The sequence below is a fragment of the Ailuropoda melanoleuca genome, chromosome 8 (genome assembly GCF_002007445.2).
Source record: "Ailuropoda melanoleuca isolate Jingjing chromosome 8, ASM200744v2, whole genome shotgun sequence".
Taxonomy (NCBI): domain Eukaryota; kingdom Metazoa; phylum Chordata; class Mammalia; order Carnivora; family Ursidae; genus Ailuropoda; species Ailuropoda melanoleuca.
The window spans coordinates 86,909,968-86,930,932 of NC_048225.1; the positions used below are offsets into that span (position 1 = coordinate 86,909,968).

The 20,965-nt window shown below is 43.3% G+C and overlaps 2 protein-coding genes across 14 annotated transcripts in view; one reads left to right on the plus strand and one right to left on the minus strand.

Annotated features, from left to right (window-relative positions):
* The window catches only part of NPL (N-acetylneuraminate pyruvate lyase), a 38,377-nt gene extending 35,951 nt beyond the window's left edge, over positions 1-2,426 (minus strand). For 4 of the 13 annotated variants that reach the window (XM_034666833.1, XM_034666823.1, XM_034666819.1 and 1 more), the window contains exons 1-3: positions 2,305-2,424; positions 1,116-1,196; positions 4-58 (exon numbers count right to left, since the gene is read on the minus strand). The gene's annotated coding sequence lies outside the window, so the exon portion shown is untranslated. Of the gene's footprint in view, positions 1-3; positions 59-1,115; positions 1,197-2,022; positions 2,159-2,304 lie in introns of those variants that run through there. The other 9 variants (XM_034666824.1, XM_034666821.1, XM_034666827.1 and 6 more) reach the window with 5 other exon arrangements.
* The window catches only part of RGS8 (regulator of G protein signaling 8), a 130,085-nt gene continuing 111,519 nt past the window's right edge, over positions 2,400-20,965 (plus strand). The window contains exons 1-3 of the mRNA XM_034666834.1: positions 2,400-2,504; positions 8,188-8,303; positions 12,988-13,084. The gene's annotated coding sequence lies outside the window, so the exon portion shown is untranslated. The remainder of the gene's footprint in view (positions 2,505-8,187; positions 8,304-12,987; positions 13,085-20,965) is intronic.

Here is a 20,965-nt window from a genome sequence, read left to right on the forward strand (position 1 = left end):
TACCAGCGGGGCGACCCTGGAACTGTTATTCACCTTCTCTGTGAGTCAGTTTTCTCTCCTGTAAATAATAGTCATCATATTTCATTGGTTGTTGAGAGTAAAATGAATGAATTCTTGTAGAATGATTAACAAGAGTGCCAGACACATAGGAAGTACAACTATGAAGTCTTGTCAGATGGCTACAGGATGTTAGCAAGTATTATTATTTTTACCAGCACCTTCTTTCCTGTCATCTCAGCTTTACTAGTATTGCTTCTCTGACCCTCACTACTCTGGTCCATTCAGGGACTAAGTCGTTTCAATGCTCTTATCTTCCTTCCCTGCAATCCTTCCCTCCCTTGTTACTAACCCTCTCAGAATTTACCCTTTGTTACCTCTTATCTAGAGCAATGGGCACAACCTCAGGTCCAAGGGGCCCAAAGGGGCTCAAGAAGGCACAAATGATAAAACTCTCAAGAGCTAGGTTCAGCACTAAAAGTCTAATTCAAACCCGACCCGGCTGTTCACTCTAGACTTCTGTATTCTGAGCTTTAAGCTGTATTTATTTCACATTTAGTGCAACTACACTTATATTCTTAGGACTGTCAGAAGCTTGGATGGGTAGTTTTACATATGCTTTTGAGCGAAAGAAATAAAATTAAGTGCATGTAAATGCAATCTGGTTTAAAAAAAGTTTCAAAAACGTAGAGCCTGTAGGGGTGTGGGGTCAGAGTTGGGAATTATTGCCCTAGTCCCCACTCTCCTCCTCCAATCCACATAGGCTGCCAGGTTAATCTCCTGGTAGCACAGACATTTCTGGTCCTGCCTTTGCCCTGCTCAGAAAGTGCCAATAACTTCCCCCTGGCTTCCACAGGAGAAATACTAAACTCCCTGGTGTAGGTCTCTTTATAGATCTCTTCATTTGATCTCAACTGATCTCTGTTGCTCCTCCCTACCATGTCTGGCCTGCTTCCTCTCTCCTGAGGCTCTCCCATCTGGAATGACATTATCTCCCACTTCAGCCAACTTTTAAAACTCACTGAAAAGCTAGAAAACATGCCCTGTCCCCCAAGAGGAAGATAATTTCTTACTGCTCAAAATTCCCTCAAACACTTGCTTTTCCTTAAAAATTTTACCTCAGTTTTTAGTGTAGTTTTGGCTCTCTTCTACAGTGCAAGCCACCAGGGGGCAGAAACGGCTTCAAAAAATTTATCTTTCTGCAAAGAGCAATACACTACATGAGCAAAATTTGCTGACTTTGTGAACACTGAAACTCCAGGAAGAGATGGGACAAAGGATCAAAACAAGGGTAACAGATAATGGTTGGTATTTCGTAAATTTGAATTTGAAATAAACATGGTAATGTCTGGCTTTGGCATTCTTTATAGCTTGTATCAGAAGCAAATGGTTAGAATGTTCTCCAGCCTAACAACTAAGGCTTAATGTAAATTTAGAATGTTAACACTGACACGCTGGGGAGGGGGTATTACTCTTGAAATCTTGTACCTCTGTTCACAGACAACAGTACAAAGAATTCAAGTTGCCTAAGTCCATCCTCTTAAAAAGGACAAAGATTTAAAAAAAATCTCTGGGGGAGAAGGATGCAGCTCTGGGCATGGAGAATGACTCGAGAAATACATGGAAAAGAAAGGGAGAAACTAAAGAAATAAACACAAAAACAAAACGCAGAAATGTAACCCAGTTCCCATAAATAGAAGGGACTGGATCAAATGCCATCGCTAAAGTCTGTTTCGCTCCACCGCTGCCTCGGGTCACTTTGAGGAAGAAGCTTTACTGAAAGCTACGCGGTCCTGAAAACGTCCAGGGCAGGGGTGCCTCTGCCCTCGGCGGTGCGGACGCCCAGGCGGAAGGGTGTCGCGTTCACACTTCCTCTAGCCCCACGGTCCCAGCTTTTCTGCCCTTGCCTCTCCTCCAGGCCGTCCCCGTCCCCCCTCCCAGCCCGGAGTCCCGTCCCCGCATCCCTCTGCCCCCATCCCCTGGTGGGCTAATGGTGTCCGTCCGTCCCTCACCAGCCGCGCTCACCGGGTGCGCCCGGGTCCGCCTAGTTCGCGGTTGTAGCCGCCGCCGCTCCCCGCACCGCCGCGCTCCTCCCCACGCCCCCGCCACGGCTTTTGTTGCCTCCGCGGCCGCGCGGCCCCACACCACGTGCCCCTAAGTCTGGGGCCCGGGGCCGCGGCGCCCGCGCCTGTACCCGCGGAGGCGCGCCCCCGCAGAGCTGCGCACGCCCCGCGCGCCCCGCGCCCCCGAGACGCTGCGCACGCGTGCAGTTCCCTCCGGCCCCCCACCCCGCGCTCTCGGCGTTACCTGGGCGGTGTGGGTGAGGCGCCGGGACTGCGAGCACCTGAGCTTGCGCCTCGGGACCCGCCGTGCGCGCTGCCGGCCGTGCGCCTGGATCCCGCGGGGCAGCCTCTCCCTTCCTCTTCTGCTCAGCCGGTCCTTCCGCCTGCGGACGCCTCCTGGGCTCTCTTTCGCCTTAACGTCTATCTAGGGCCCTGCAGCAACAGGTACTTCGTGGCTGTGGGCTTTGCAGTTTGGGCTGCTGTTTCAGAAGCTTGCTGAGGACACCGCCTGCCAGTCGGGGATTCTGTGCTTTTCAGGCTGGGGTTGCTGCCCCAACCCCGCCTCTCTCGTGTTCAAAGGAGATCACGGATATTAAAAGCGGATTAGTTACTAAAGGGGCAGCTTTTCTGCGTATTCTGGAGAACAGTTGAGTTTTGAAAGGGAGAAATAATTTTAAACAAAATATCTCTAATTAAAGGAATGTCAGGAGTTTATTTTCTAATATGTACTGTGCTGATAAATCAGAAACACAGCCATAAGTCCTCAGCTCCCTCTTGCTGAGGTGAATTAACCTCAATTTTCCATAAAAGGCAGTGACCGATGCTTACTTCATTTAGGGAAAATAAATTTCCCAAAGGGCTTTCTAGTTTGCACCGTGCTTTCAAATCCATTATAGAAGTTCTTCCGTTTCACACAACTCCAGAAACTAATTCATTAATCAATTCCTAAAACAACCCTATGTGGTGGGTACTGTTTTTTTTTTTTTTAAAGATTTTATTTATTTATTGGGCAGAGATAGAGACAGCCAGCGAGAGAGGGAACACAAGCAGGGGGAGTGGGATAGGAAGAAGCAGGCTCATAGCGGAGGACTGATGTGGGGCTCGATCCCGTAACGCCGGGATCACGCCCTGAGCAGAAGGCAGACGCTTAACCGCTGTGCCACCCAGGCGCCCCGGTGGGTACTGTTTTTTAAGTTCATATTTTACAGTTGAGGAAGCATCATCCCATTCAGCGATGTAGAGTTTAAGTGATTTGTCAAAGGCCATCGTGCCCGAGTAGTTGAGCGGTGATTTGGATTCAAGTCGTCTGGAAGGTGATACTTTTAATCACTACTCTGTTATCCTGCAGAAAAGGAAAGGGAAAATCCTAGATTTGTCTTGTAGTATCGACAAGAATATTATATCCTAATGGGACCGTGTTAGTAATTTTTTTCAAAGTCACACTTTAATATATGCAAAATGAAATATTTCAGTACCCAAAAGGTATAGGACATCAGGTTTAATATTGTCAACCAATAAACCAATATGCTAAATGAATAAACTACTCTTTAAATAAATATGGTAATAGAAAGCAATGCCTTCTAGTAATGTGCTAAGAAACAGATGCTAACATGGGATTTGATGTGCAGGAAATTTATGGAGGGAGAGACTTGAAGAAGGCAGGGAGAACCTTGATTGTCATTCAGGGCTGACACCTGTGGAAGAAGCTATGGAAAGAAGAGGGTGGGGAAGGAAGAGTCTCACTGGAATGGGGGAGGGGGCTCATCACAGTCTCCACTATATGCCCTGAAGAAACTCCCCGCTCCTCCAGTGAATTGTGGGGAAGATGTTTATCTTTAAAAATATGTATGCCTGTGCAAAGAAATGAAACACTGAGGGAGGGGAAGACTTTAATCTGGGCAGAGGGGTGAGTGTGTAGGTATGTATGTATGTTTGTGTATGATGAAGCAGGACAGTGTTTCTGAAAAGTCTTCCTGGGCGAGGTGACGCCTGAGCTGTCTTAGAAAAGGAGTAGGTCTTAGGAGAGGAAGAGGCAGCAGAAGGCTCACTGCTGGCCAGAAGTCCTCTAACACTTGTCTGGTAAGTGGCATGGGCTTTGTGACGTTTCTTCTATTGTCATACAGTATCATTTAATCATCATTACTTTTCATGCTTTTATTTCTTGCCCCATAACTCCACTGTGAGGTGCTCAAGGCAGGTGCCACGTCCTATTTCTTTGTTTTTCCCACAGTGCAGAGCGCAGTGCTTGTCCTCCTGCAGGCCAAGAGGGTGGGATTTGGAGGCATTTACTCCCTTCAACTCTCCTTTGTTTTAAAAAAATATATTGGGGTTCCACATCATATTGTGTTCACAAAATTCAAGTTTGAAACTCAGTGATATGGAGGAAAGAGCTTGGGGGATACAGTGCACTGTAATTGATCAGACTGGCCACATGTTCCATCCTTGGAGTGGGCAGTGGAGCCTTATCACAGCCTCCTGAACTGATGTGGGGAAAGGGTGATTCCCCAGAAGGGTTCCCTTCACCTTCTTGTAATGATGCTGAAATGCTCTAGTCCCAATCCCGGTGTGTGGGTGGTGTTCCCCACACTAAGAAGGAAAAGTTCTCTGACACCAGCTGGATGTCCTACAACTTAACTCAATTCTGATACCATCTACTTGGAGATAGCATCAGATTCCACAGATTAAGGGTTCAGTCCTACAAGTCTGCCCTCCCCAACCCACCCCCACTTCGGACGCCCCATCAGACCCAGCCTCTTACCTGTGCTTTTGACCCACTGGCTGTAAACCAGACCCCTTCTTTGATTAATTTGCTGCAGCAGCTCACAGAACTCAAACATTTTACTTACTAGATCACTGGCTTTTTTAAGGGTTATAGCCAGGTGGAAGAGATGCCTAGGGCAAGGGATGGGGAAAGGGCTCATAGTTTCCATGTTTTCTTTGAGTATGAGTGCACCACTCTCCTAAAATCTCCATGTTCACCAACTGGAAGCAGTCTGAAAAAACCTCTGGGTTTTTATGGAGGCTTCATTACATAGGCATGATTGATTAAATCACTGGCCATTGGTGATTAATTCAACTTTGGAGAAGGTTGTGGGGGGACCTGAAAGTTTCAACCTTCTAATCACATGGTTGGTTCTCCTGGCAACCAGCCCCCACCCTAAGGTGCTTTCCCAAAGTCACCTTATTAGCATAACAGAAGACATTTATTGCTCTCTTCTCTCAGATAATGCCAAGAGTTTTAGGAGCTCTGTGCCTGAAATGGAAGACCAAATATACGTTTTTTATTATAAGTCACAATATCACAGTTATCCGTACCAGAAAAGAGGAAATGGATTGTAGACAGCCAGAATACTGCTACATTGGGGAACTTTCACGAAGGAAGGAGAATGTAATTTGAATCTTGGAAGTGTTGCTTTCCATTGTGGGCCTGAAAAAGTTCTGTCCACAGGTGAGCAAGAAGAGTCCTTTGCATTCCCTGTAAAGATATACAACCAAGTCATAAGTATGAGAATTACGCCTGGAAATTCTGGTTGTGTGGGCGTGTTGGTGGGGCTGATGGAAAAGCCAAAGTTTATTTTTTGCATCAAAGTCCAGAGATCTTCAGAGCAGGGAGCAGGCCATGACTAGAAGTGGAACAGATTGCTGGTCCCCAAGACAAAGACCCTTCCAGGGTTTTCTTTTTTTTTTTTTTTTTTTAAAGATTCTATTTATTTATTCGACAGAGATAGAGACAGCCAGCGAGAGAGGGAACACAAGCAGGGGGAGTGGGAGAGGAAGAAGCAGGCTTCCAGCGGAGGAGCCTGACATGGGGCTCAATCCCAGAACGCCGGGATCATGCCCTGAGCTGAAGGCAGACGCTTAACCGCTGTGCCACCCAGGCGCCCCCACCAGGGTTTTATTTCTGAGGCTGAATGCCAACATCTCTTGAGAGAAGAAAACTCCTGTGCAGAAACTGGGTTTTGGAGAACCCTTTGGGGTCACAAGAAGGGATAGTTTTGAGAGCAGTCAAGCTCAACTGTCTCCTCGCCCTGCCCTTTACCGAACAGGTATTGGGTTCCAGCTCAAAGGAAAAAGTGAGCAGAAGATGTGCTTCCATATTTGGCATTCTTAACCAGGGATCTGTGACTCCAGATTTTTATTTTTAATAGCAATAATCTTAATCTTTTAATACTAAACTTTATTGAAATACTATTCAGTACTATATGATTCACCTATTTTTAGCATATTTCAATATTCTCTACTGTGATTTCACAGAATTGTGCAGCCATCGCTACAAGCAATTTTAGAGCAATTTCATGATCACCCAACAATCCATGCTGTTAGCAGTCATTCCCCAGTCCCTTCCTCCTTCTGGCCCTGGCTCTAAGCAACCATTAATCTTTCTGTTTTTATAGATTTGCCTGTCCTGGACATTTCATATAAATGGAATCATGCATTATGTAGTCCTTTGTGTCTGGCTTCTTTCCCTTGGTGTAATGTTTTCAAGGTTCATCCATATTGCAGCAGGAATCAGTAGTTCATTCCTTTTTATGGCCAAATAATATTCCATTGTATGGGTATACTGCATTTTCATCAGTTGATGGACATTTCTGTTCTTTCTGTTTTTTGGCTACTATGGATAATTCTACAGTTGTGATGGCAGATTTTAGACCTCCTGGAATATTGTGGTATCTTTTTTCCAGTGGAGTTAGGTTATAGCATTCTGGCCTCTGTTTCGTTTTTTGGAAGCCCCAAGTCCTTACCCCAAGTCCTTACCTGTGCCCAGGCTGACTGCTACTCATCCTTCGGATCTTGGCTCAAATGTAACCCTCCAGAGGAGTTAACTGGTGCAGACCCTCCTTTCCCTTCCTATCACAACTCGTTTGTGTGTTTAGGTTTCCCCATTTGTTGATGAGTTTCATGAGGACAGTGATTTTTCAGTTCTCTTCCTTGGGGTACATATAGTGCCTGATATGTGGTAGGCACTCAGTAAGTAGTTGAAATAGTACACAATGCAGAATGAATCTTGATAAGTGAGAGCAGAATCCTAGCTCTGTTGCCTGAACATAGACTTTTGCTCTGATGGGAGGAGAGTACCTCCTCGTTGGTGATATAAGAGTCAGGACCCCTGTGGCCAAGAGGGATGGTGTCAACACAGAGAATGAGAACTAGGGAGCATTGAGGACACAGTAGCCATATAAAGAGGACTGTAATGCCTCTCTGAGAGCAAGAAGGAAGGGATTGCTGACGTGGATTAAATCTGGGGGAATGTTGCCTTGTTGCTGACTTTGAGCCGCTCTTTCTGAATTGTATTTATGGACTGACATGCCAGTGGGTTCCCCACATTGATTTATCATCCCCTAATAATTGGAAATCCCTTTGAAAGTTTGGGCCTAGTTTGATCATTGGCAAGGGGGAATTATGAGGGTACTGTAGTTTGAAAACAGAAAAGGAAGTTAATAATATTCAGTTTGTTTGGCAGGGCTTCTTTGAGAATATAAAAATAATTGCAGAGGCAAAACTTCCTTTTGAAGAAAGTTCAGCCTGTATTAGGTATTGCCTACAGGAACATTAAGCTGTTGGAAGGCACACAAGTGAGTCTGTTTTACTTGGCGACAACATTCTATAAGTTTCCCCAGGGATCTCACAGAGAAATAAACATGTCTTCCTAAAGCATCCCAAAGCTCAATAGCTGCTCATATTATAAATTAGGTGAAAACTCACCACTAGGTGACAGTCTGTCAGCAGAAATTGCTTTCTCATTTAATGACTTTCTCCAACTGAAAGTTTCTGGGAATATCAGTAAAAATAAAAATATTAGGTAATCTTTTTCTGACCCCATTTCCCTAGCCTCCTTTTCCCAAAAATCTATGGAGCTGACATCTTCCATTTTAAACATGCTTCTGTAATCCCTGTCTCAAAATTAAAATAATGAAAAAATGATGTATGGAAACACAGAAATCAGACATAGAAAATTCAGTCCCCCATAAACTAGTTCTTTGGGTTTTGAAGATGAATATGGCTATGCAAAGAGTACACTCAGTGGTCTTGACTTTTTGAAATCTAGAGGATGATTAAAAAAATCTGGTTCAGGTTTAGTTTATAAGTATTTTCTCCCTCATGAATATAACTCTGTGCTTCCTTTCAGCATTTGAGGTGAAGATGGAGCTCTTAGGAGAAATATATTTTAGCTCATTTATGAAGAACTTTCATTTTATGTCCTTTTTGAGTGAAGGGAAAACTCCCTGGAAAGCATTCAGTGAGGTAAGTGCAACTTGAAATTTCCTTTGCTTCCACCCAAGACTGCTTCTAACAGCTGAAGTCAGGTGGTAACAGTCTGGGCTTGGGGAAGTTTGGGCCCCTCCTGTCAGCTGGTAGCTGGGGGCAGGAGCTCAGATGGCTTCTGGAGGGGCACTGGGGGAAATTTTATTGGTCCTGCCCCTCCTCATTCCCTCTGCCCAAGCCATCCAGGCACTACTGTCTTGGACTAGCAGACTCAGCTTCCCACATTATTCCTACTGCCCCCATTGACCAGGTTCTTCTGGGCCTCCCCGAAAGTTGCCGTAAGTTATTCTAAAGTCTCTTATTCCTGTGCTCTGTTTCTCAGGTTAGGTATCTTAGTTATAGCTAAATTATGTCAACTCTGAAAGAAATACTGACAATCTATATTTGGCCATACATTTAAAGGTGGGCCAACTAGGTTAAAAAAAAGAAAGAAAGAAAGAAAGAAAAGCAAATACAGAACTGTATTTATTCAATTCTTCCATTTGTATTAAAGGGAAAAAAAAGGTGTGTGTCGAGACATACCTGTATCTGTAGGTATGTTATCTGGAAGGATAACAGTGATATTCAAACATTTAACAACTGGGTCAGCCCTGGGAAAAGGGATGGCTGCTGGCTTTAGATCTGGAAGCCAGCTGCAGATCCTAAGTAGCTAAGCTTTAACTCTTTAATGACTGATTGAAATTCTGGGGGGCAGCACTCCAGGGGCTTCAAGCAGCAGCTGTTTACCAATCTAGAGAATCTGTAAACAGTTTAACAACCATGCGCTTATCCTAGTGGATGACGGCAGTTCTCAGCCGTTTCTCCTGGGAGTGGAGGGGATCTTTCTTTTTCAGTGTGCCCTTTAGTACTGTTTAAAATGTTTGGTTGTTGTTGTCATTGTTTGAATTCTATTCAATCATGGACATGGAGATCGAATTTAATTTTGTTTGGCTCAGGGGATAAGTCTTATTTTTAGAATGTGGATCTGGACATTTCTGTCTAGTCATCCGACTCCAGTCTGCCTGCATACTTGGGGCTGCTCTCTTTAGTGCCATCTTGTAGGAAGCTCCCCCACCCAGAGCTTTGCTTACATCTCTCTGCTCCCCTGGCTGACCCCCTTGCACCAGCACTTAAGCCTCCATCTCCAGTGTTTCAGCGCTGCTGTCTGAATCTCCTTTTGTTACTTATCCTGCACCTCTTGTCTCTCCACCTTACCAGACCTCAGTTCCATTACTAACTAGCATAGATATTGCTCTGCTTATTCTTGAGACCAGAAAATAGGTGCATTTTTGTGCCCACACAACTCTTGTGTATGGAGAACCTGCCCTTCCCTAAGTTTTATCTGAGCATCGGCCCGCATGGTAATGGTTATTGTAACCATGGTAATAACTCACAGTGCATTGGTTTGTGCCTCCATCTGCCTCGTGAAGAATCATCCCTGCCTCCAAGTCTCTCCCCCCACCCCCGGGTGTGTCTGGGAGGCAGGGTGGTACTTGTAGTGGGCCCCCTTCCATCCTTTGCTGTTCGGCTTTGAGCTCCTTGTTGGTGTCGCCTGCTGTGAAGCCACTGGGGGGCAGTGTCTCATCTCAGCCACAGTCACAGTCACTCTCAGCCAGGGTTGCTCTCTCCTCGCGCCTAAAGGTGTGGAGAGAAGCCCTTTCTCTTCTGCCTTGCCACATTCTGTCACCCAGGCCCCAAAGCAGCATGAGCGGTATTCGGTGTCTCACTGAGCTCCCTCCCTCTCCGTCTAAAGGGTCTTCCTCCCCAGGGCTCAGGTAGGAGTCTACAGAGCAAAGGCAGGGAACCAAAGATGGAGACAAGGCATTCTTTCCTTTCCACCCCAAGGCTACCCTTCCTGTCCTCCTTTCTTCCACTCAAGGCTGCCACAACCGTCTTTAAGCAGTGGTTTCCTTGAGTCTAATCAACTTCTAACCAGTCAACTGTTCCCTTAGATTTATCAAACAAAGTTGACCCTCTGTGGTGGGCACGGCTGGGCCCTGGCCACAAATGTTCTATTCGCACTTATCTCACTGTGTAGTAATTATCTGTTGGCATATCTGCTTCCCTGTTTGACTGCTGGTTCCTCAAGTATGAGCTCCTAACTGTGTGGTATTCACGTTTGTATGGCTGGCGCCCAATCCCTGCCTGTCACGTGGCAGACCTTGGTAAATATTTTTTGGAGAATAATCAAACACAGTCATTTTGCATAGATATGAAAAAGAAAACCTCTCATCTTTACTACAGGGACACCCAGGCAACACACACAGAGGGAGGGGAGCTATTCTTAAAGGGACATCCCCTACCCTACAAAATAGCCATTCAAGGCTCTCTGGGCTCCTTGGGTTGTCAGGGGAGAGCAGCACTTCTTGGAGAGGCTTGCATTGGTCTTGTTTTGAGAGAATAGCATGTTGAACAACTGTTTGACTCGTTACATCGTATTGTGCACCTGCCAATTGAAAAAAAAGGACAAAAACATGGCAGGGTACAGTATGGCAAAACATATTGATTGGAAAGGGAAAAGGCAGATGACATACAGGGACAGAACATTTTATTTGTGTCATCCCAAATTCAGAGAAATGTGGTTAACTCAGTGCTCCCGTCACCTAAATGTTCACAGCGGAGGTGAAAGTGTCAGACTGAGGCATGGATCTGCTAATGCTGGATATCGGGTGTTGCCTCTCTTATTATTTATTAGAAGTAAGTCTGATGTCATGTGATAGACCACTAAGTGTAAACGACTCTTCAACCAAGAAAAATAAAGAAATTATGTAACTACCTGACTTTATCCTCTGAGAAGCAAACCCATGAATCACGGCTGAGGCAGACACTCTTCAACTAGTGTGTGAGACTAACAGAGGTACTAATTATGTTTATTATAATAATAACAATATTTAACGCTTACCTCAAGGCATGGCATTTGCAGAAATCAGAAAAAATAAGACTATTCCAGCACGCTTATGGATACTCTATAGCAGTATTGCAAATGATCACAGTCATTGGAATCATTTCAGAGATGAGAAACAAGGGTTTAATTTTAGGGAGAGGTGTTAAACAATGTGTGGGAGGTCACACAGGTGGTAAGAAGTCTCTCTCATTCTAAGGCACGACCTCTTTCTCTGCACAGCAGCTCCTCCCTCATTGGACAATGTGATAGTGTAAAATCTTCAGATGAAAAACATGTGATTTCATGTGATTTGAAAAATGATATTGTCTGGTCACATGTCTTGGTTTACCTGTTCTATGTATCTAGAAAAACTTGGAAACTAAATGACTTGCTGGGTGACAGAGCAGGTGGTACTGATGGGGAGTGGTGGGAATGACCACAGCACGGAGCCTCCTGCCACTCAGCATCTTCCCTGTCGTGGGTTCTCCATAGCTCCGCCAACTTAGACCCCATCACAAAGTCAGTCTACCCATCTCCCAACCCACCCACCAACCAGTGAAGTGCTCAGCATTTGTCGAAAGCCCACTTTGTTGTTCCCAGAGCAGTGTTTGGAATGCCAGAGCGGCACCAGACAGGGCCCCTGCCACCCTGGTGCTTTAATCTAGGTGGAGAGACAAGGCAAAAAAATACGTGACACAATTGCAGAATCTGACAGAATGTAATAAAGTGCTAAATTGTGTGGTACAGACAATTAGAGAACAAGACAGTATATAATAAAGTGCTAATTGTGTGGTACAGACAATAAGTATAATAGGAGTTCAGTGAAGGGATGGATGAGTGTGGGCTGTAGTCTTCAGGGAAGGCTTCTCATCATGTCAGGGCTGCCGTGTTTATCTGGTGCATCATGGGAAACTGAATACGAAATAGAGGATGGATGAACAGCAGAATAACTGTGCTGTACTTTGGTATCTCTTCTCAGTCTAGATGAGGGCAGAAAGGGAACGAATCCTTTGAGAGGTGCCATTCTCCATTTAAAACAAAAATCAAATAGAGAAATACCATATCTTTTCTATTAATTGTGTTACAGAAAATTTCCACAGAAACTTAAAATCATATTTTAAATTGAATGATGTTCTGCATTGGACTAGGAGAGTTCTGTTTAGCGAAATCATATTGTAAAATGAAGAGGACTTTTGTATGACAGATAATCACTTATTAGTTTATGCAAGACACCTTAAAGCAGATAAATGGATATTCTTGTATACCAGTGGCAGGATTGATAAACCTTTTGCAAGGTAACTAGGCAGTGGGTACCTCAGACCTTGAAGACGTGCCTTTTCTTCAGTCTCCTAGTTTTACTTTGGGAATTTGTGTAACGATGTAATAATCATGGCTGACGGCAAGAATAATTCCTCTACAAGGATCATTATCACAGAGTTGAGAGAAACTGGGGACAATCTAAATGTCCCCAAATAGAGGACTAACGACATAAAGGAACATATTTGTAAAAATGGAATGTGTAGTCATTACAATGTTACCATGCAAAACCATTGAATGTGGTGGGAAATGTTCACAGTATATAGATAAGCAAAAAAAGAAAATTCCACAACTCCTAGAGTATGATTCCATTTCTGTCAAACATATGTTTTATGCAGAGAAACATATCTCAGTGGTGAAGATATATGTTACTTTCACTTCTTTATGCTTTTGTGAAATTTCCAAATGTTTTCCATGCTACATGGTTTACTCTGAAATAAAACATGTATTAAAATCCTATGGTTCTCTGATTTGTTTTGAAAGTTTGGAGAGTCATAATTTGGACTGTCATCACCAGTGAGTTTCCTTCAAGTGGAGTAGACCAGTCCTGGGAGGATTTCTACAGACCTCGGAGGTGGAGGTAAAGGTAGAGATGGGGGTGGGGATAGGTTAGAGCAAAGAAGTTCTGGGCTGAGAGACAAGCTTCAGAAGCATGATTCCATTTTCTATGAATTATAAATAATTTCTTGTGTACCTTATTTTCATGAACTCACGTCAAGCTAGGAGATAATGAGAGGTATGCATGCTCTTTAAGGCTTATACAACATGAATTTTTAGCAGCGGAGCCTGTCAGGGGGCAGAAAGCCCAGGGCATGGATCAATTTTCAGGACTTACGGAATACTTAAAAAAAAAAAAAAAAGTATTGATGTACCAAAACAGGGTTTCAAAAATTGTGGTGCTCTAAAAATGCTTATCTTGAGCAAATCAGTACCTTTAACCCAGAGAATACAAAAACAGGAAGTTAAATTTCATTTTGAGAGTATGTTAAAAGCCTGGGTTTGAGATCTTTGGTGAATATTTGGGTCCAGGCTAAATTAGGCCCTGCCTGGAAATGTGTGGGGGATGTGGAATTATTGAAAAACATCGGAAAATATCTGGGAAGGATTTTGGAATTTTGGTCCAGGGGATTTTCCGTGTCTAAAGTGAAGACAAAATACTCTTTTTCTATTCTGAGAACTTTATTTAGAACTATGTTGAAAGGGGCCTTTCTCTTAAAGATTTCAGTACAAAAGCACTGTATTTTCTCATCCGATGACTTGGTGTCTCCCATTTTGTGGATTTTAAGGTCTTAAAATATACGTGTTTCAACCCATTTTAGTTAATAATTTTCTATTTTTACCTTCCCATCGAGCTTCTCATCTCGTAGTTGGCCCAGTGAAAATAAAGTGCAGTAAAGTCAGAATTTTACTGCCTTTCCTATGCCCCCCAAATAGAGGGAAAATCCTTGGATACCCAGGTTCTTGGGAAGTTACACCTTAGCTAAAACTGGGACATGTTTGCTTCTCTTGAAGAATCCGTCCTGTAGGAAGACTTCCTTTTACCAATATGGGCAGTGTCCCCAGAGTAGAAGTTGTAGGGACTTGTTCCTGCACATTCCCTTGTCTTTCAATTAATTTGGATGAATTAACCCCTCCGTGCTCCAGGCTTTCTGTTGAATGGCATAGTATAGTGCTCAACTGAAATATTTGTGACATATAGCAGCCTGAGCTGACATGGACAAGCCTTCCCTCTCACTACTGCCACATAGAAAGCCTAGATAAAATGTGGCAGAAATGTCAAATATTTATATACAACCGGTCTTGAAAAAAGTAAGGAAAATAGACTTGTTCTTACTTTGAAAAAGGAACTCAGAGCCAGTGTGATAACTGTAGCTAATGTTGCTGGAACTACGTATAGGTCCTAGAATCTGGCCTACATATTGAGGCCCTGTAGGGACAGAATATGTGGCCCCAAGGCCAAGTTTAGGCAGGGCACTGTGACTAGAGTTGTCAGATTTAGCATTTTAAAGTGTAGGATGCAGGGGTGCCTGGATGGCTCCATTGGTTAAGCATCAGACTCTTGATTTTGACTCAGGTCATGATCTCACGGTCTTGAGATCAAGCCCTGCCTGCTTAAGATTCTCTCCACACCACCCACCCCCGTATACACTCTCTCTCTAAATAAATAAATAAATGTACAGGATGCTAGTTAAATTTGTTTACAGATAAACAAGAACACTTTTAAAAAAATGTATAAGTATGTTCCAAAAGTTGAATGGGACATACATATACTAAAAAACGTTTATCTGACAGTCAGACGTAACCGGGTGTTCCGTATTTTATCTGACAACTCCATGACAGAGTTCTCTCAATAAACCCTGGGGGCAAGGTCGGGGCTTGCCTCATCCATGAAGGGATTGTGTAACTACCTGATTGTAACTACCTTGGGGAAACATTCACAACTGTTGTGGGGAAGCAGAAAGGAAGCTTTAATTGATCTGGGGCTATTGATGGGAAAATATAAGTGTCCCCCAGGCCTTACCATGAGTTAATGTAGGATTAAAATTTATATAACCTATGGGATGTAGAAATATCAACCTGGTCCAGGACTTTTGAAACCTCAAAATTTCACCAGAGAGACACAAACTACTGTGTTAGGGGTGTTTCTACAACTTACCACACAGGTTCCATTCAGATAACTGGTTCTGCTGAAGACGAAGTATTAATAAGAAATTACAAACCATATGAGGAGATGAATCATCCTGATGGGGAACCTGGAGATAATAGGGCAAGTTAGTTTCCCCAAAACTGAGCTAACTTAAAAAATCTGAAAGAGGTTATGATACAGGTGTCTTTTAAATGTCAAAGAAGTAAAGGAAAGAATAGAATGAAAGAATAGCTTATTATGAAAAAAAGAGCAGGTTTATTTGAAAAAGAACCAAATAGGGGCACCTGGGTAGCCCAGTCGTTAAGCGTCTGCCTTTGGCTCAGGGCGTGATCCCAGCATTCTGGGATCGAGCCCCGCATCAGGCTCCACTGCTGGGAGCCTGCTTCTTCCTCACCCATTCCCCCTGCTTGTGTTCCCTCTCTTGCTGGCTGTCTCTCTCTCTGTCAAATAAATAAATAAAATATTTAAAAAAAAAAAAAAGAAAAGAAAAAGAACCAAATAGAAAGTATAGAAATTAAAAACATATTTGCTGACATTAGAAATTTAGAGGGACCCGTTAAATGCCTCATTAGACTTCTGAAGTGAACAAGTGAACTATGAGAAAGAACTAAGACATTCACCTAGAATGCAGCACAGAGAAATAATGAGGTAGAAAAATAGGAGCATGAATAAGAAAAATGGAGGTTAGAATGGGTCATGTGTGGATCTGTGTGCGCACACACACGCCCACACACACACTAAGGAAGGCATAAGGAAAGGGGAGAGTGGAGAGAACAGAGGTACAATTGCTAAGGTATAATAGAAGTTGCTTTTAAAAAAAAAGACCCTGAAATACAGAGGCCTAAAGAAGATAGAAATTTATTTCCCATATAACAGTCTAGATGCCAAGGGCTGGTGAATGGCTCTGTTATTTTAATCTGTGGATTCTATGTCAGGATCACACATGATTTCTTTAGCTCTGGTCCTTGGGTCTGGATCCTAAGCAGGGGTGGCAGTGGTGGGTTAGGTGGTTGTAGTGAAGGGAAGAGTCATGTCTGCCTGTGTCTTTTAAAAGCACTATCTAGAAGATACACATAGCGCTTATCCTATCACAAACCCATTAGGGAGGCAGGGAGAGGTTCTATGTTCCCAGAAAAAAAAAGTGATTGTTCTTCTCCCAAAGGAAATAGAGAATGGTGGATATGAGAGGACAGCTAGCAATTATCCTGCAGAGGTAAGGCAATGCTAGAAGATGTCATGACGAGGAGTTTTCCAAGGTTGATGAAAGATAAGGGTCCTAAGAATGAAATCAGAGCATGCCTCAAGCAAGATAACTAAGAACAAACCTCACAGTGGACTGATACTGCAGACTATTAAAGAAAAATAAAATATTAAAACAACTAGAAAAATAGATTAATCACCAACGAAGGCCAAGTAGAGCAATAGTAAACTTTTTATCAGCCTCAACAGACACTAGAAAACAATGAAATAGTATCTTCAAAGTGATGAAAAATAATGTTCAACCTAGGGATCTATATCCAACTGAACTGTCATTCAAGAAATGAGGAAAAAATAAAGGCATTTTCTTCTTCTTCTTCCTTTTTAAGATTTTATTTATTTATTTACCAGAGAGAGAGCATGAGCGCAAGAGAGAGAGAACGAACAAGAAGGGGGAACAGCAGGCAGAGGGAGAAGCAGGCTTCCTGCTGAGCAAGGAGCCAGATGTGGGACTCTATCCCAGGACCCTGGGATCGTGACCTGAGCAGAAGGGAGCTTCTTAACCAACTGAGCCACCCAGGTGTGCCAAGGCATTTTCTGATAAACAACTTCAAAATAGACTCTAGTTGAAAGAGCTATGAAAGAATATATTTTGGTAAGATGGACATTGAATACAGAAGGAAAGTGTGGGATGCAAGAAACAATTGGTCACTTCCTCCCTCTATAATATTCTTAAACTCAATTATACTTAAAAACTCATCTGAAAATATAGAAAGCAAAGATGTGGCGGGTTTATGAGGATGAGAGGTACCATGGAAAGCACATCAAGTCAGAAGACTCGGGTTGTGGCCTCTGCTATGACACTTTATGTTTCAGAACTTCAGGTGAGACTATATATTTCTATCATTTATTCTAACTTAAAAAAAAAAAACCCAGCAACAACTCAACTCTGATCCATTAGTTTTATGGTCTTGTGGTATAATCTTTCTGAGTTAGAGATGGGCTTTGGGTTATGATAGTTCTAGTTCAAATCCTTGCTCTCTCATTGACTAACTTTGTGATCATAAGCAATTTAACCTCCTAAAGCTCAGCTTCCATACCCGAAAAATAGGAGAAGTAATTGGATTAGCGTTCCTGTATTAGAGTTCTCTAAGCAACAGAGGCTGACTCTTGCTGAATAAATGGAAAAGCGTTTTATTTAAAAATTATCAGGTGGATCACAGAACTGTTGAGTACATTGGAAAACTGGGCTTGAGGCAAGGTCTTGGCATGCAATACCCCAAATCAAGCCACAGATCGGAGAGGAAAACTGCTGCTGCTCCACACTGTTACTTCTGCATCAGAAAGATACCACTGCAACCCCTGGGAAGCAGTCAGCGCAGAAAAACAGACACCTCTGCTCGCCCTCACCAGCGAAGATGCAAAGATGGAAGGTCCATGTAGAGCCTCTTTCCGTTTTTGCTTATTTCTGAATCAGTAGCTTATGATGGTGTCCCTGATGGGCAGAAACTAATCCATGGACCTGAATCCTAAGATTGCAGATTACATTCTGACTCCTATGCTGGAGTGGTGATGACTCATGGTTTGAAAATTTCCCCAAATATAGGAAGGAGACTCAAAAAAGATAATAAGCTGCCATGAATAGGATAGATGCCCATAATAGTAATAGTAATAATAATAATAATACCTACTGTCCAGATTGTGCACCCTCTTCTGTTTGGGGAAGCCACCAATTTGAGAGTCTTGCTGGGTAGAGGGTCTTCATCCTACAGCAGAAGCCGAAAGAAGACCAGATGCTGGTTCACTTGAACTCTTGATATGAGACTGAGTATGTGCACATGAGACAATCTCTTGTCCTGAGCTGTCCAGCAGCGAGAGTGACAGAAGGAAGCAGGGGCAGTGTGGTCATCATTTTAGTGGCTGTGGTGTTGATGGCTATGATGTTCAGCTTCCAATGTTCAGTAGCAATGATGACAATAGGGTGCAGAGTCCACAGCTCCTTCTATCATGAGGAACATCTTTTTCTTTCTCTGAAAATGCACCTTACTTTGGAGGGTGTGTGTAAGCATTAATCAGGAGGTGCGTCTGAAAAAGGCCTCTGAGAACCACCCAGCTCCTAATCTGTGCTGCTCCTATCACAATTGCCAGCCTTGGGAACGTAGCATAGCATTTAAAGTTCAGAGGAAAAGGGACAGTCCATTGAAACGTTAAGAGAATAGATAAAACATGTAGGAGGAAGCAAAGAATGTTCATTCATTTGACCGTTATTATTCATTGACTGTTACAGGATTATAAATGCAACACTACATTCACTCCCTGGGTTAAATGACAGGTCACCTGTTTTGACAAGTGGGTTATTCCATCATTATATTAGCGTGCCATTGAGATGTTTGAATTCCAGCTGTAGTATATCTTTTGAGTACATTCATTTGTGGCTCCAGATAAGGCTGATTCAAAATTCTCTGTCATATTACGGTCACTCTCATTTAAAGAAAAAAAAACGCGACACCTCATTGTTAGGACCTTGTGTGGTAGGAATGTACAATGAATTTACCAAGGTTTTTCATTTGTTTTTGTGTTTCTATCTTCATAGTGCTGTATCCCTGTAATGTTTCCCATCCGATATTTGTGTGTGTGGTTGCAGTTGTCTTTTTGTGGCATTTGGAGTGGAAAATAATGGCAGGGGGACTCTTGAGGCCTTTTGGGCTCAGCGAATGGTATGCTGGCAAGCCAGCTTTTGGAGACGGGGAAAAAAACCCCTCTAATTTATAGCATTTGTCAGTTGCCAGGGTGAAATACTCCCACCATGGTTAATTTCAGCCTACCAATGTGATGTCACAAAACATGGGGTTGGGAGGACATGTGCAAAATGAGTTCTAGCTAGCTGGAGGCAGCCCGCTTCCAAAGCACGCCACTGTGTGCATTGTAAATGTTTGCTCTTAAAGTAACAAAACTCCACGTAGGCCATAAATCACACTGTTTAGTTCCACATATCTCAAAGCTATACTGGCCAAAACCCAAAAAAACAATAAAGGAAAGGCAGATTCCTAATAAAAAGTTTTATCCCAGGGAAACCTTGAAACGTACTGTCCTTCTAGACTTCTTTAAAACGTGCTAATTTAAATGAACAAGAGGCAGAGACCTCGCCACCCTAAAGTGAAGGTGGAGAGGCCTCTGTTCAGGTGGGAGCCCCTTCTGGGAGTTGGTGTATGAAGGAGCCTTTTCCAGCTGTATTGAATTGTGTCTTAAACATTTACATGATGCTTTACAGTTTTCTTCCTTTGATTCTCCATTTTGAAGAGGAGAAAGCTTACCAAATGAAAGGATTAAGACATGATTGTTTTGAATCCAAATCTGGTTCTTTCCCTGCCTTCTCCAGGCAGCCAGAACTTTCCTTGGTTCCCCTCTCTCTCAGTACAGCTCAGACAGGATGTTTTCTGTCTTCTGCCAGGAAGCAGCTTATTTCATCAATCCCTTTTTCCCACTTTCACAAGAGGAAGTTCCCTTGGCCTTCGACGGACTTGCTATTTTCGGTGTCTCCTCGGATCACATTCCTGCCAAAGCCTTTTTCCACTGGCGGATAGACTGTGACTAAGCACTCCGCATCACCCCTCAGAACTGTGACCTGTCCCGTGTCCCAGCAGCGCTGGAGAAATGCAGGGCTGGAGAGCAGCTGGGGGAAATGTTAAGGCTCATCCTGAGAGGTGCTGTGGGCTGGGCCGAGTCCTTCTGCCGTCTCCATGATAACATCGGTCCACTTTGTTAATGGTGCTAATGATGAATTTTTATGATGCCGATGACTAGTGTACAAACTCTAAGGCAGCTCAGAACCTTACGTCGATTGGCTTTAGAAGCACTCACAGTAACAGTGATCACTCAACATTTTCATGCAAGGACGGGAACATACTGACTGCATGAGAAACTCAAAAAGCTTAAATAACATTTATTTAATGCATTTCTATGTTAACCTTATATTTATCGTGCATCTGTCATGTTCACGGCTCTGTCGGAAGGCCTGGAGACTCTCAAGGTAAAGTGTTGGGTGTTTGCATTCCTCCTAGTTGTGCATAGTGGCAAGGCAGGCATACACGCACCGATGGTTGTAATTAAATGTGATGTGTACTACAGTAGAGACAAGGGCAAGCATGGAGGGGAAAGTGTGTAACTGCCCAGAGGGAATGAAAGAACCTTCCCAAGGGTTTAAAGCTGGAGCTAGGATTTGAAGGATAAGAATGACATCAATTATGTAGTACTTACTATGTTCCATGAACTGCTCTGTTCTAAGCATTTTCCATATATTTACCTATTTAATTATCCAGAAACCCTATCAGGTTGATTCAGTTATCATCCCCATAGGAAACTGACTCACAGAGAAGTTAAATAACTTGCCCAAGGTCACCTAGCTGGGGAAACATAGAAATGGGATGTGAACCCGTGCTACTAACCTCTGCGTTAACACCTCTGATTTGCTAGGTTGAGGGGGCTGTTGGGGTAGCATGAGCTGGGGCGTGGAGGACATTCTGGGCTGAGGAAACAGCATGGGCAAAGGCCCAAAGATGTGAGAAAATATGACATGTTCGTGATCCTTGCTTTGAATGTTGGTGGGAAGGCAACATA